Source organism: Balaenoptera ricei, chromosome 13 (assembly GCF_028023285.1).
Source record: "Balaenoptera ricei isolate mBalRic1 chromosome 13, mBalRic1.hap2, whole genome shotgun sequence".
NCBI classification, from domain to species: Eukaryota; Metazoa; Chordata; class Mammalia; order Artiodactyla; family Balaenopteridae; genus Balaenoptera; species Balaenoptera ricei.
Window position 1 is genome coordinate 48,149,386 of NC_082651.1, and position 14,350 is coordinate 48,163,735.

General features: G+C 42.4%; 1 long non-coding RNA gene across 2 annotated transcripts in view; it reads left to right on the forward strand.

Moving 5' to 3' along the window:
• The window catches only part of LOC132377147 (uncharacterized), a 153,453-nt gene extending 147,045 nt beyond the window's left edge, over window positions 1–6,408 (forward strand). For both annotated transcript variants that reach the window (XR_009506542.1, XR_009506543.1), the window contains one exon: window positions 6,288–6,408. This is a non-coding gene — a long non-coding RNA (uncharacterized LOC132377147). The remainder of the gene's footprint in view (window positions 1–6,287) is intronic.
• The last annotated feature ends 7,942 nt before the right edge of the window (window positions 6,409–14,350 follow it).

A 14,350-nucleotide genomic window follows, 5' to 3' on the forward strand; every position in this document is an offset into this window, starting at 1 on the left:
AGTCTTACCCACTGGACCACCAGAGAAGTCCCAACTTTGGAATTTTTAATTATAAAACTAACTGTTTATATTAGGAAATACAGGTTAGAAAAAAAAAACGTTTAAACTCCCAACTACCTCACCACCAAGAAGTAACTGTTGGGCATCACCCTGCAGCCCAGGTCCCATCTTTTTCCACCCTTCCCCTCCCTTTCTATCATTCTGATCTCCTTCACACCTACAAAGCATCCTCATTAGATTTCATTTCACAAAATGTTTTCAATGCTAAAGCAAGTTTGAAAACTACTGCTAAACACCAGGGTCAGATAGGCCTCCCTGAATCCTGATTCCTTTGCATCAGTGTCCTTCTGGTCAGCCTCCAAAGGCAACCTCCTTAGCTTGGTCATTTGGGGCCTCTGCTTCTGGCCACTGTCTATCTTTGCACCCTGGGCGCAGCTCTTCTATTCAAATATTTGCATTCATTTGCAAACATTTTCATTCAAAACCTGAGTTTGTCTAGCTTTATTGGCCTATGAGTCACAGCAATAGCAGCTTCCTCCATTGCCCCACCTGAGCGCTGCGAGATCTCTGAGGCCTCTCAGAGTCACACCCGGAAATTTCACCCCATGCATTGTTTGACATGTACTCACAACATGCCACAAACACATGGCCCCTGCCGTGTTCTTCCTTTCCCGTGCCAGCCACCCTTATGCCCCACGTTTATGCTTCTAGCCAAGGCCACCGCTCCTGTATGTACCCTCCGCAAATACTGTAATGTCTTTTCTCTTGATGAGCCCAAGACTCAACCCTCAAGGTGCCAGCACTGTGTCCCCTGGAGTCCTTAAGGCACAGGTGGTAGGCCAGCTTCCACCCCCTGGACTCCAGGGGACATTAGTCACAGCTCTATGACTCAGATCCTTCCTGATAGCAGCTCCTTGGGCATCTGCGCTCTTTCAACAGGCTCAGACCAGAGTCCTTCCCAGTCTCCTGTCCCTGACCCCCCATAGGGCACCCTTGACAGTTTACTCATGCAAGTGCACATCCGAGAGCTGCGTGTCTGGCTGTACTTGGATGTACTCAGAGGTACTTGGATATATTCTAGTCTTGCTGGTAGAGTTTATATTCAAACCAGGAATCCCACTACATTCCCTTTAAGACCCTCAGACTTAGCACCAACCTTTATCAAATCTTCTCTGACTGTCTCAGGCTAAATAAACTTATAAGCCTCTGTAGCAATCATGGTTGTACAACTAATTTGGTAATTAATCATGTTTTTGCTTGTGACAACTCTTCTGTTCTTTCCTCAAATTGGTGTTAAAATGTTTATTGTACTAGAAAAAATATATTTTAAAGGAATATCTTTCTGATTCTGAGAATATTGAGCAAAGATATTCCCCTTCTCTACCAGTCCTTAAGAACATAGGCATAGCTTGAATAATTAAAAAGCATCAACATTTCATGTTTATGTCTTGCTCCATCATTGATGTAAGGACCATGGTTTTGACTGCTTTCCATTTGTAACCATGCCTGGTATTCAGTGGGCACTCATATACCAGGTGGTTCTTTCATTTTAGAGAGGTTTAAGGTTATTATTTGTACCTTAAGATAGCAGAGGATAAAAGACAAGACAAAGTAAAAGAGGACAGAAGAAGTTATACAAAACAAAAAATTCCAGAAAGAATAACCATGGAAGAAAGCTTACTTTAGCATTTTGGTGATAGGATAAAAGATTCCTGAGGTAATCTCCCTTCTTGTAGGTATTGCTTTAAATGCACATATTGAGTATCTCATTCACCCATCCCACAAATACATATTAAGCACCTACTGTGTATCAAACAGACAACACCCCTGCCCTCCAGAAACTTCCAGTCTAGTAGAGAGAGGCAGAGACTAAACCAGATCCTTTCAGACTGTGGTAAGTACAATGAAGGAAATAAATAGAATGGGGAGTAAGGATGCAGCTCCTTTAGATTAAATGGTCAAGGAAGCTTTTCTGAGGAGGTGATACTTAGGCTGAAACAGATGGTTGACAAGGCACCAACTACAGGCAGAGCCAGGAAAAGAATGTTCCCAGGGCTACTACATGCAGTCCCACAGGTTGTGCATTGCCCATGCACTCTGTTTACATGGACAACAGTGGCACCCCTGAGAGTTGTGCAGTGCAGCAGCTCAGAGTGTTTCAGGCACATGTAAGTCAGTTCACTTGTATCGTTAATTTCCTTTGCTCGAGTTGACTTGCACATCTACTGACATGCACTTAGTCCATCTGGACACAATGGCAATCAAATTAACCATGTGGTGGTTCAGACAAGTCAAGAAAATGACCCTCAGCAAATTGCAGGCTGGACTCGATTGATTGGCTTATGACTATATGTTCTCCACTTCTGGAGACATGGGAGATGAGCCTAGAAATTAACACAGTTTATGTGGGAAAAGCTTGAGGTCATTTTGGGAACCAATCCATTGTCTACTCCTACGGTCATAATGCCAGGAAAAGGAAAGATGAGTAATTGCTATCCAAGCCTAAAGCTGGTTTTCATGGTGAGAAATCCTCCCTCTTCAGGAATGATCAAATGTGAGGTTTGGAAAATAGCCTTTATAATTACAGACTATACTGTTAAGTGCATGGCAAATTAATCATTTGACTCCATGGCATGGTGCTATCATAATGACAGGTTAATGGATTCCATGCTTAATTAAAAAAAAAAAAAAAAAAGGGACCATTAGACTTCTAGTAAAGTCAATACTGTAGCTCTTTGCTGGCCACAGATCCCCTGTTAAACTGGCCTCAAAAGCAAATGTATAGAGAAACTTTGAGGTTCTGAACTGGTTTAATGGGTTTCACAGAAGGGGTTCAAAGGTAGCTTTCTTGTCAATTTACAATTAGGCAATGGAGGCTTAAATAGAGCTCATATTGCTGACCTCAGGTTGCTCTGGAAATGAGACATCTGGAAACTGACCCCCTGTTCCCTGAATCTCTCAGCTGATTCTACTTCCTCTCTGAACTGTGCTCATCAGTGTTTGAATCTGTCCAAGTCAGTTCTGAAGAGGAAGTTCCAGTCTCTCCTCCCCCACACGTCTGCGTGTAGAACCTGACAGGAGTTCAGGGGGCGGGGAGCTGGCAGGATCAGAGGGCAGGATGGGGCAGAAGTAGTGCTGCTGGGCAGGCGCTGAGAATAGAGTCATGTACAACCAGGGGAAGAAAATATGCAGGCCAGCTTTGGCAGGGGGATTATTCAAGGGCTTCCAGTTGTGGAAAGCAGGATGGAGGTGTCCATCCACCAGTGCCAGGTGGAGCAGGGTTGTTCTGGAATATCTGATTCAAAATAGGTGGAAAGATGGGTCAGGATTCAAGACCTAAACACTGAGGGTTGAAGGACTGTAGGCTCCACATAGCTACCTAGAGCATGCTTGCAATCTTTACTGTACATATGAATCGCCTGGAACCTGGCTAAAAATGCAGATTCTGATTCAGTAAGTCTGGGGCTCTGCAGTTCTAACGAGTTCTCGGGTGATGCCAATGCTGCTGGTTTATGCATCACACTTGGAATACAGGGGCTACAGCACAGGGCAGGGTCCCTCCTCCTTTTCTCCTAACCATCATGGGCCCGAGAGGAACCGGGAAGCCTGGAGATTGGGCAATAGCACCACTCTTGCCCAACAAAACTGCTGACAGGATGCAGCAGCCCAGAGGCTGGGAGCAGTCCGAGCCCTCTCATTAATTCCAGGGCAGGGGCTGAGCAACTGGCTGCTGGCTGAGGCTCAGAGCAGAAAGAGCCTGATCAATGGCCGTAAGAAAATTATCAAACTAGAAACAAAGATGGGTTATATTTTGTGAATCAGAGGGAAAGGCTTAAAAATCTCTGTCCCTTTTTTTGTTTTTTTTTAATATACACTTTTTAATATTTATTTATTTATTTATTTTATTTATGGCTGTGTTGGGTCTTCGTTTCTGTGTGAGGGCTTTCTCTAGTTGTGGCAAGCGGGGGCCACTCTTCATCGCGGTGCGCGGGCCTCTCACTATCGCGGCCTCTCTTGTTGCGGAGCACAACCTCCAGACACACAGGGTCAGTAATTGTGGCTCACGGGCCCAGCTGCTCCGCAGCATGTGAGATCTTCCCGGACCAGGGCTCGAACCCGTGTCCCCTGCATTGGCAGACAGATTCTCAACCACTGTGCCACCAGGGAAGCCCTCTGTCCCTTTTTAACACCTCAAATAAAAGATCCTCATCACTCCTACCCACTGTGGTCAGTGCTCTGACTGAGGTCCCTCTGCAGAGTGGAAGTCGTCAAAGTACATTGAACAAATGCTTACCCAGGCAGAGGGTGGGGTTTATGAGCTGTTGCTCTCTCGTACTAACCTTCTAGGAAAATGAAAAGGGAAGATTTCCTCTAGGGCCATTTTCCTGGGCTCTAAATTAGGTGCTTAATGTATGAACTTGGCTAGACGATAGCACCCTGTTGTTCAATTAAACACTAGTTTAGGTAGGTTGTTGTGAAGGTATTTTGTAGATGCTGTTGACATCTACAATCAGCTGATGTTAAGTAAAGGTCTTGACAGTCTGGGTGCCTCATCCAATCACTTGAAAGGCCTTAAGAGCAAAAGAGGTTTCTCTGAGGTAGAAATTCCACCTGTTAAGTGCAGCTTCAGCTCCTGCCAGAGAGTTTCCAGCCTGCCGCTCCACCCTACAGACCACAGACTTGCCATTCCCCACAATCATGGAAGCTATTTGCTTTAAATAAATCTTGTTCCATATACATTTGATCCTCATTATTCACAGATTCTCTATTGGTGAATTTGCCTACTTGCTAAAATTTATTATAACACCAAATTAACACTCATGGTGCTTCCACAGTTATTCCTGGACACGTGTAGAGTGGTGAAAGATTTGTCACCTAATGCAGCTGTTTTTCCAGCTGAGGTCGAACAAGGTGACTCTCCAACTTCTTGTTCAGCTCTCAGACTGTAAACAAGTGTCCTTTACGTGGTCTATGTAGTGCCATGATTTTCATATTTTTGTGCTTTTTGTTGGCAATTTTGCTGTTTACAATGGCTCCTAAGCATCTTGCTAAAGTGCCGTCTAGTGTTCTTAGTGCCAGAAGGCTGTGATTTGCCTTGTGAGGAAATATGCTTCATTCAGGCATCAGTTATAGTGCTGTTGGCTGTGAGTTCAATGTTAATGAATCAACAGTGTATATTAAGTAAGGTGTCTTTAAACAGAAATACAGATAAAACAAGGTTATATTTTGATCGGTTGAGGAGAATGTGACCAGAGGCTCACAGGAACCTAACCCTGTATTTCCCCTAGGAACAGTGGCTCAGTATTTCCTAATTCAGTGTTTGTGGGGACTTTATGGGACATAACTACCATGAATAACGAGAATTGACTCTGTGTGTGAGTGGGGAGGGCAGCATGCACACGCGCGTCCGCACTACTGGTTCTGTTTCTCTGGAGGCACCCGAACTGATGCAGGTGCAGTACCACCCTTTCCTCCACGGCTGGCTGTGCACTGCACAGATGATGAGGGCCTTTTGTCCTTTCTGCATTCAGATCTCTGACAATATTCTGCAGAAGGAGGAAACCAGTTCACTATAAACCATCTAGTGAATGTTAACAGTCCCCTTTTAAAAGCAGTTTTTCCCTTACTGGGTCATACTTAGGGACACACACAAGCCCTATAATTTGGATGTTATTCCATCTCCCTGATAAAGAAAGAAGTAGGCTAGATTAGGTAATAACTAGAATGCATTTCAGCATTTTTAATGTAATTTGGATGATAAGCCCCAAATTACTTTTCCAATATAAACCAATCAAGTCGATTCCAGTTTGAGTGACTTTACCAAAAATAAACTTCTTTATGAATGTATAAAAAGATAATTAGACTGTCTCCAAGGCATTGGGCCTATTCCCAACAATGAAGAGAAGCCAGCATGTCTCAGAGTGACATGCAGGCACCAATTTAACAACCCACTGCCCTTCCTCTCCCCACCCCAGTGGTCAGCTGTAGTCTTCTCAGAGGCTGTGGTTATGAGTCTCACTTGTCTGGTCCACAGCTGCAGGCTCCATTGCTAATTCTAAATTTGTCATCTTCCATGTTGCACTGTCTGACACAGGAGGAACTGACAAAGAGAAGTCATGTCTTCGTCAAATCCCACCCCGCTCCTGGAATACCACCCAAGCTCACACCCTCCATGGCATGGGTCAGCTGTGCCAGCTCTGTGGATATCGTGCACTTTCCCCCACGTGCCCACTGACACCTGAATGAGGCTTGAAAAGGCTTATAAATAATTCTCTTTTTCCTTCAAGAACACGTCACAGCTAAGACTAAGCACCATGCATCAGCTTCCACTGATCCTGAAAGAAAATACTGTTTGAAAAAAGCTTCTTTCGTGCACAGCTTCAAGAAAATCAGAACACCATTCACTTCTCAGACCATCCATAAGGTAATTCAAGTGTCAAAAAGTGTTCAACGCAAACAGAGGAAGGGGAGAGGGAGCATAATATAGTCTGAAAATTTTTTTCTGAATTCAAAAGTGTTTCCCTTTTAACGTTTAGCAATTTTCATGACATGTGAATAGTATTCTATGCTGTTAAATGGTAGAATGGGAGCTGCCTTGTCCTGTGACTATTAAATTGATACACTAAGTAAGAATGATATACTAAATACAATTAAAATGAGTATCACCCTTCCACCAAATAAAAAATTGTAGAAATATATGTAGTAAACAAACTGATTGAGTCAAATTATTTCGACCAGAAAAAAAAATGTCTAAATGGCTAAACAGGACTAACTCTTATTTAAAAAAACAAAGTCTGCTGGCCCCTGAATCAAGTTCCTTGCACTAAGGTATTATAGTTTTAATACGTTACTTCTCCAGGAGAAGAGATCCATTACTTGGATTTTAATAGAAGGTAACTTTTTTTTTAAATTATTTTTATTTATTTATGGCTGTGTTGGGTCTTCGTTTCTGTGCCAGGGCTTTCTCTAGTTGCGGCAAGTGGGGGCCACTCTTCATCGCGGTGCGTGGGCCTCTCTCACTATTGCGGCCTCTCTTGTTGCGGAGCACAGGCTCCAGACGCGCAGGGTCAGTGATTGTGGCTCACGGGCCTAGTTGCTCCGCGCATGTGGGATCTTCCCAGACCAGGGCTCAAACCCGTGTCCCATGCATTGGCAGGCAGATTCTCAACCACTGCGCCACCAGGGAAGCCCCCTAGGAGGTAACTTCTTAATTTAAAGAAAGTAATGGCTAATAGCAGGATTTTAGTCATCGGCAGTGGGATACTCAGGAGATACTTTGGGGTAGGGGCATTTCTTAAGTTCAGTTACTATCTATTCCACCTGCCCATCAACCCAGTTGTGGGACCACCTACTGAGGATTTTGATAAAGGGTTACAATTGTTTGGAGAAAGACTTGAAAGCAAGGTCAGTCTGAAAGCAGTTTGGGACTGCTGCAGCTGGCATTCTGGAGAGGAAAACACACAACCCAAGAGATTATCATTTGTCTCCGCCTGACTCAAATGTTTATTCTTACCACTTAAAACCTAACAAAAACATTTTGAGGTCCATTTAAAGAGAGTCAGATTCCTGACTTTGGTTGTCCCCTAATCTTTTGCCTTTTTACTTTTCACAGATATCTAACTTCACAAAAATAAATCTTTTTTATGGCACACTGAAGATTTTCTCTCTGAAATTCCCATGAGCAGTGTTATTTATCTATAAAGAAGTCTCCTCCAAGAAAGCAGCAACAGCAAGCTCATGGTGCAGCCTTTCTTCCAGAACAGAGGGGCTCGATTCTCACTGGCATTATTAGGCAGACTTCATGAGACTTTGAAGTGGCCACTGTACCAAATGGAAACAGAGCATCTGGTTTCCCATCTCAAGGTGATGCACGGGAGTGATGGTCACTCCTAACATTCGTTTGTTCAGGATATTACATCCCAAAATGTTCTCCTAAACATTCTCTTGTTTAATCCTCAGGACAATCCTTTGACATGATAATTGTCATCCCCGTTTTACAGGTAAGGAAACGAAGGATGTGAAGGGTTAAATGACTCACTTTAGATCAAACAGCTGTTGAAGATGGATTCAGAAGAAAAAGTCAGGTCTTCAGAGTCCTCTCAGGGTAGGGGTTTATTCTCTGAGCTCATGCTGGAAGAAACCTGGGGCCTCACCAAGAGCAGTGAGACTAGTGCAGTCATTTGTGGAAGTCTTGAAGGTCAAGGTTTTGTCACTCTTCAGGTACAAGAGTGGTAAGTGGCAGCCTAAAGAGGTATAGGCTTCATTCAGATGTGCCTATGAGCTACCCAAGGTGAGCACCAGGATGTCATCCCACATGGCTTCTGGACCCTCCTGGGATGGTGCTCATATAGCACTAGCACTTCAGCGGGGCTTCGTGCAAACTAGAAAATAGCAGGCCAATTATACAAAGGTGTTCCTTCCCTCAGCTGACTCAGCCCTGGGCCGGGGCTCAGCTCAGCAAGCCGAGTGGGCTAGATCCAGCCCCTGCTCGAGTCCTTCACCCAGAAAAGGCATCATTGTCCAGGCACAGCTGGTACAACCATCCTGGGCCCACCCAGTTCAGAGAGCTCCCTTCACCAAGAGGGGATGTTTCTCAAAAGAAAGATAACCTTATTGAGAAGAACTGAATCCATACGGGACCATAAACACTGCACAGTTTACCAAGAAGGTGCGAGTTACAGTCTAAACTTAGTGTGGTTTGGGTAGTGATGACAGTCTTTCTGAGCTGGAGAACTAGAGCTGGTCACAGCCCAGCTCATCTCCCTTACCTGGTCCACCCTCTTAGCTAAGCCCCTCTCTGTATCCCGCTCAAGCCCATTTCTCCCATTAATTTAAGTGCTGCCTCACTGAATGGAAACTTCCTTGAACTGGAGGGAACACACAACTAGCAGAAGGGTGTAATTATTCTTTGTGAGTGGATGCGTGGTCTCCCCCTTCAGCATGTCTCTGTCACTCCAAGACAGGCAACCCTGCTGGGCTAGGACATCTCCTCCAAGACTACACATTTCCAAGACACCAGCTGCCATCAGAACATCCTGGGTCTCTTCCCATTCCTCCTCTAAATGTTCCCAGGAGCCCATATCATCCTCTAGGCCACTGGGCAAAGTCCAGCTGAGCTCATTAATCATATACAGTCACCTTTCCTTGCTCAGAGATCAAAGGCAGCAAGAGCTCACAATCCTCTGTTGAATTGTGTTTTCATAGGATCTGAAGAAAGGAAGAATGGATCCAAGAGCAAAAAGGCAGCTCCAGGGCTTCCCTGGTGGCGCAGTGGTTGAGAATCTGCCTGCCGATGCAGGGGACATGGGTTCAAGCCCTGGTCTGGGAAGATCCCACATGCCACGGAGCAACTGGGCCCGTGAGCCACAATTACTGAGCCTGCGCGTCTGGAGCCTGCGCAGACAAGAGAGGCCGCAATGGTGAGAGGCCCGCCCACCGCGATGAAGAGTGGCCCCCGCTTGCCACAGCTAGAGAAAGCCCTGGCACAGAAACGAAGACCCAACACAGCCATAAATTAATTAATTAATTAATTTTAAAAAAGAAAAAAAAAAAGAAAAAGGCAGCTCCACCTAACCCTGGAAAGGACCAGTAAGCAACTCAGGGTGCAGCTACTAAGAAAGCAGGAGGAGAGTGAGCTGGGAGCTACTCTTCTTCATGTAGAAATGAATCCTCAGACTAAAAGTTTCAATTTACACTGAACACATTCAATTTTTTAAAATTAATTTTTATTGGAGTATAGTTGCTTTGCAATGCTGTGCTAGTTTCTTGCTGTACAGCAAAGTAAATCCCGTAGGTTTTGGATCGTCGTGTTTTCATTGTCATTTGTTTCTAGGTATTTTTTGATTTCCTCTTTGATTTCTTCAGTGATCTCTTGGTTATTTAGTAACGTATTGTTTAGCCTCCATGTGTTTGTGTTTTTTACGTTTTTTTCCCCCTGTAATTCATTTCTAATCTCATAGCATTTTGGTCGGAAAAGAGGCTTGATATGATTTCAATTTTCTTAAATTTACCGAGTCTTGATCTGTGACCCAAGATGTGATCTATCCTGGAGAATGTTCTGTGTGCACTTAAGAAGAAAGTGTAATCTTCTGTTTTTGGATGGAATGTCCTGTAAATATCAGTTAACTCTATCTGGTCTATTGTGTCATTTAAAGCTGTGTTTCCTTATTAATTTTCTGCCTGGATGATGTGTCCATTGGTGTAAGTGAGGTGTTAAAGTCCCCCACTATTATTGTGTTACTGTAGATTTCCTCTTCTATAGGTGTTAGCAGTTGCCTTATGTATTGAAGTGCTCCTGTGTTGGGTGCATATATATTTATAATTGTTATATCTTCTTGGATTGATCCCTTGATCATTATGTAGTGTCCTTCCTTGTACTTGTAACATTCTTTATTTCAAAGTCTATTTTATCTGATATGAGTATTGCTACTCCAGCTTTCTTTTCATTTCCATTTGCATGGAATATCTTTTTCCATCCCCTCACTTTCAGTCTGTATGTGTCCCTAGGTCTGAAGTGGGTCTCTGGTAGACAGCATATATATAGGTCTTGTTTTTGTACCCATTCAGAGAGCCTGTGTCTTTTGGTTGGAGCATTTAATCCATTCACGTTTAAGGTAATTATTGATATGTATGTTCCTATTACCATCTTCTTAATTGTTTTGGGTTTGTTTTTGTAGGTCCTTTTCTTTTGTATTTCCCACTTAGAGAAGTTCCTTTAGCATTTGTTGTAGAGCTGGTTTGGTGGTGCTGAATTCTCTTAGCTTTTGCTTGTCTGTAAAGCTTTTGATTTCTCTGTCAAATCTGAGTGAGATCCTTGCTGGGTAGAGTAATCTTGGTTGTAGCTTCTTCCTTTTCATTTCTTTAACTATATCGTGCCACTCCCTTCTGGTTTGTAGAGTTTCTGCTGAGAAATCAGCTGTTAACCTTATGGGAGTTCTCTTGTATGTTATTTGTCATTTTTGCCTTGTTGCTTTTAATAATATTTCTTTGTCTTTAATTTTTGTCACTTTGATTACTATGTGTCTCAGCATGTTTCTCCTTGGGTTTATCGTGCCTGGGACTCTCTGCGCTTCCTGGACTTGGGTGGCTATTTCCTTTCCCATGTTAGGGAACTTTTTTACTATAATCTCTTCAAATATTTTCTCGGGTCCTTTCTCTCTCTCTTCTTCTTCTGGGACCCCTATAATGCGAATGTTGGTGTGTTTAATGTTGTCCCAGAGGTCTCTTGACTGTCTTCATTTTTTTTCATTCTTTTTTCTTTATTCTGTTCCGTGGCAGTGAATTCCACCATTCTGTCTTCCAGATCACTTATCCATTCTTCTGCTTCCATTATTCTGCTATTGATTCCTTCTAGTGTATTTTTCATTTCAGTTATTGTATTGTTAGTCTCTATTTGTTTGTTCTTTAATTCTTCTAGGTGTTTGTTCCTTAATTCTTCTAGGTCTTTGTTAAACTTTTCTTGCATCTTCTCAATCTTTGCCTCCATTCTTTTTCTGAGGTCCGGGATCGTCTTCACTATCATTATTCTCAATTCTTTTTCTGGAAGGTTGCCTACCTCCACTTCATTTAGTTGTTTTTCTGGGGTTTTATCTTGTTCCTTCATCTGGTACATAGTCTCTGCCTTTTCATTTTGTCTATCTTTCTGTGAATCCTATCACCTTTTCTACACCCCTCCCTTTAAAGCTCTATTTTCTTCCATAATTCAGATTTGGGTTTTCATTATTTTGTTATAAGGTTTGGGGTGTAGTTATCTTTTTTTATGACATAATATTATATGGTGCATATAGTGGCCCTGGATCCCTTACCATCAACTTTTGACAAGTAATGAGGTATCTAGAGAACCTTGGCATTTTACTGTGCTTTCAGGAGTATATCCTTCTCCAGGTTAGATTGCCTTTGTCGTATTTACCTGCATCCATTCAGCCAAGATTATGTAGGTAAAATATAACCAAAGTATGTTTTCTGATGACATAAGAGTTTTTGAAAACAATTTATAAGAGGGTTATGGTTTTTTAAAATGATTTTACAAAAAAACAGCCTTTTGATATTATGTATAAACAGAGTAGAGTCACCAATGGGAGAGTAAACTCTACTCCCCTTTCTGTGATGACAGCAGCTGCCATAATAATTGTGCTAATACTATCCGATAGACAAGCCAGTAGTGTTCAACTAATCCAGCTGCGTACTATGAATTGAAGACTATATTAGAAAACAACCATTACTAGAAAATCACTGACTGGCATAGGGTCAAAATGCAGAACAGAGAATTTTGTCAAGGTTGCTGCTTTGTAACCAACCAAAGATAAACTAGAATTTATTGACGTGCTATTGCACATCACAAAATCCTAGGTAGGAAAAATAGATAAATATGTGGTTCTGGAAAATATTAACAGAGAGTGTCTTAGTTAAGACTGCTATAACAAAGTATATAGACTAGGATGCTTATAAACAGTAGAAATTTATTTCTCACATTTCTGAAGCCTGGAAGTCTGACATCAGGATGCTGGCATGGTCAGGTCCTGGTGAGGGTCCTCTTCTGGATTGCAGACTGTCATCTTTTCCTTGTAACCTCACGTGGTGGTGAGCAGAGAGAGGAGGCAAGCTCTCTCATGACTGTTACAAAGGCACTAATCCCATTCCTGAGGGCTCCATCCATATGACCTCATCTAATCCTAATTACTCCCCAAAGGCCCCACCTTCTAATACTATCACATTGTGGGGGTAGGATTTCAACATATGAATTATGGGGGACATAAACATTCGGTCCATACGTGGAGGGCATCCAGGAATATTAAAATACAGCAAGCAAGGTTTTATCGCTTCACCCCTAGCACACTACTGGACAAAGAATAGGTGCTCAGAGAATGGCTGTTAAGGTAAATCAAGTTATGCTTTTCTGTAAATGGTGTGGTTATATATCTACAAATTGAGTAATTTGTGTGATCTAGAGGCAGATCATATTTCACTGTCAATTTCCTTCAAAATATGTTAATAAGTATTCTTAGCCAATAGGCCATTTCCAGAAGAATGGATTTATATCACCAAAAAGCCACCAATGGTGCAAAATTACCGAAATTTTACTATCACCAAGAAAGAGGGTTTTAATTTCCCACAATGGAAATACTAAGAAAAAAAACCTCTTTCAAGGCATTTTTGGTATGGGGAGAATTTCAAGAAATTGTCAAATAGGGTAAAGGTGGGAGGAGTCCTACCTAAGACTCACTTCCTGTAATTCATACAGTTCCCAGACTTTTCTCTCTTGCAGACACCTGCAGGGCAGCTGCTTGCATTCGAGGCCTGCCGGCTTCCATGAAATGCTCCTGCCTATGCTCTGTGGCTGGGTGTCCCACTCTGACAGGTCAGTGTACAAAAGCTGTGAGCAAACAATGGGGCCTCCGCTTTTGCTTTCAAGCTGTCTGGGGGAAAATGCTGACGTGTCTTGCTACCCCTTCCTGTCTCTGTCTTCCTGTTAATCTGTGTGTGCTTTTATAACCTCCTCACTTATGACTCATTCCACTTCATCCCAAAAGAATAATGGGAAGGAATAACGAATTCAGACAACCTGTTAGTACCAGTTCAGGTGAACCCTTCTTAAGTAAGGCAGCCCAGAGTCAAAATTCTGGATTTAAAAAGACGATGGGCAAATTACGGGGTGATTATTTACACTAAAAACAGTTTTGGAACACAGAAGGATAAAGCTGTGATGGAGTCTTAGAAATCATTCATTGCACTCACCCTCTGATTTCGTAGATGAGAAAATCGAGCCCACAGAAGGAAAATGACCAGGCCGATGACCTTCTCATTCCTAACTCATACTTTCCAGAAAGGAAAGTTTTGTCACAGGAATTTTCATTTTTTAGAGCAAGCAAAGTATGATTTCATTTGAAAATATTTATCTTATGCACACATTCCTGGGAAAATACCTATGTATAGTGAAGGACCATGGCTCATAAAAAAGAGTGTGAATTTGTGTGGTACCACATTTATATATGTGGTTCTAAACCCTAGAATAATGGACCCTATTCCACATCTAGAGCAGTTTTCATACTTTCTATTAACAACTTATGTTTGGGATAAATACATATTATGAACAGAACCACCCAAATAGGTAATTAATGAACATTTTTGGGTTATATATTGACATAAATATATTTTTAAGCCTTGAGAGGAGACAAACTATTAACAAAGTCAAGGTCACCTCATTTGTTCTTTTTTTTTTTTAATTTATTGTTTGCTGCATTGGGTCTTCGTTGCTGCGCACGGGCTTTCTCAAGTTGCGGTGAGCGGGGGCTACTCTTCGTTGTGGTGCATGGGCTTCTTGTTGCAGTGGCTTCTCTTGTTGCAGAGCACA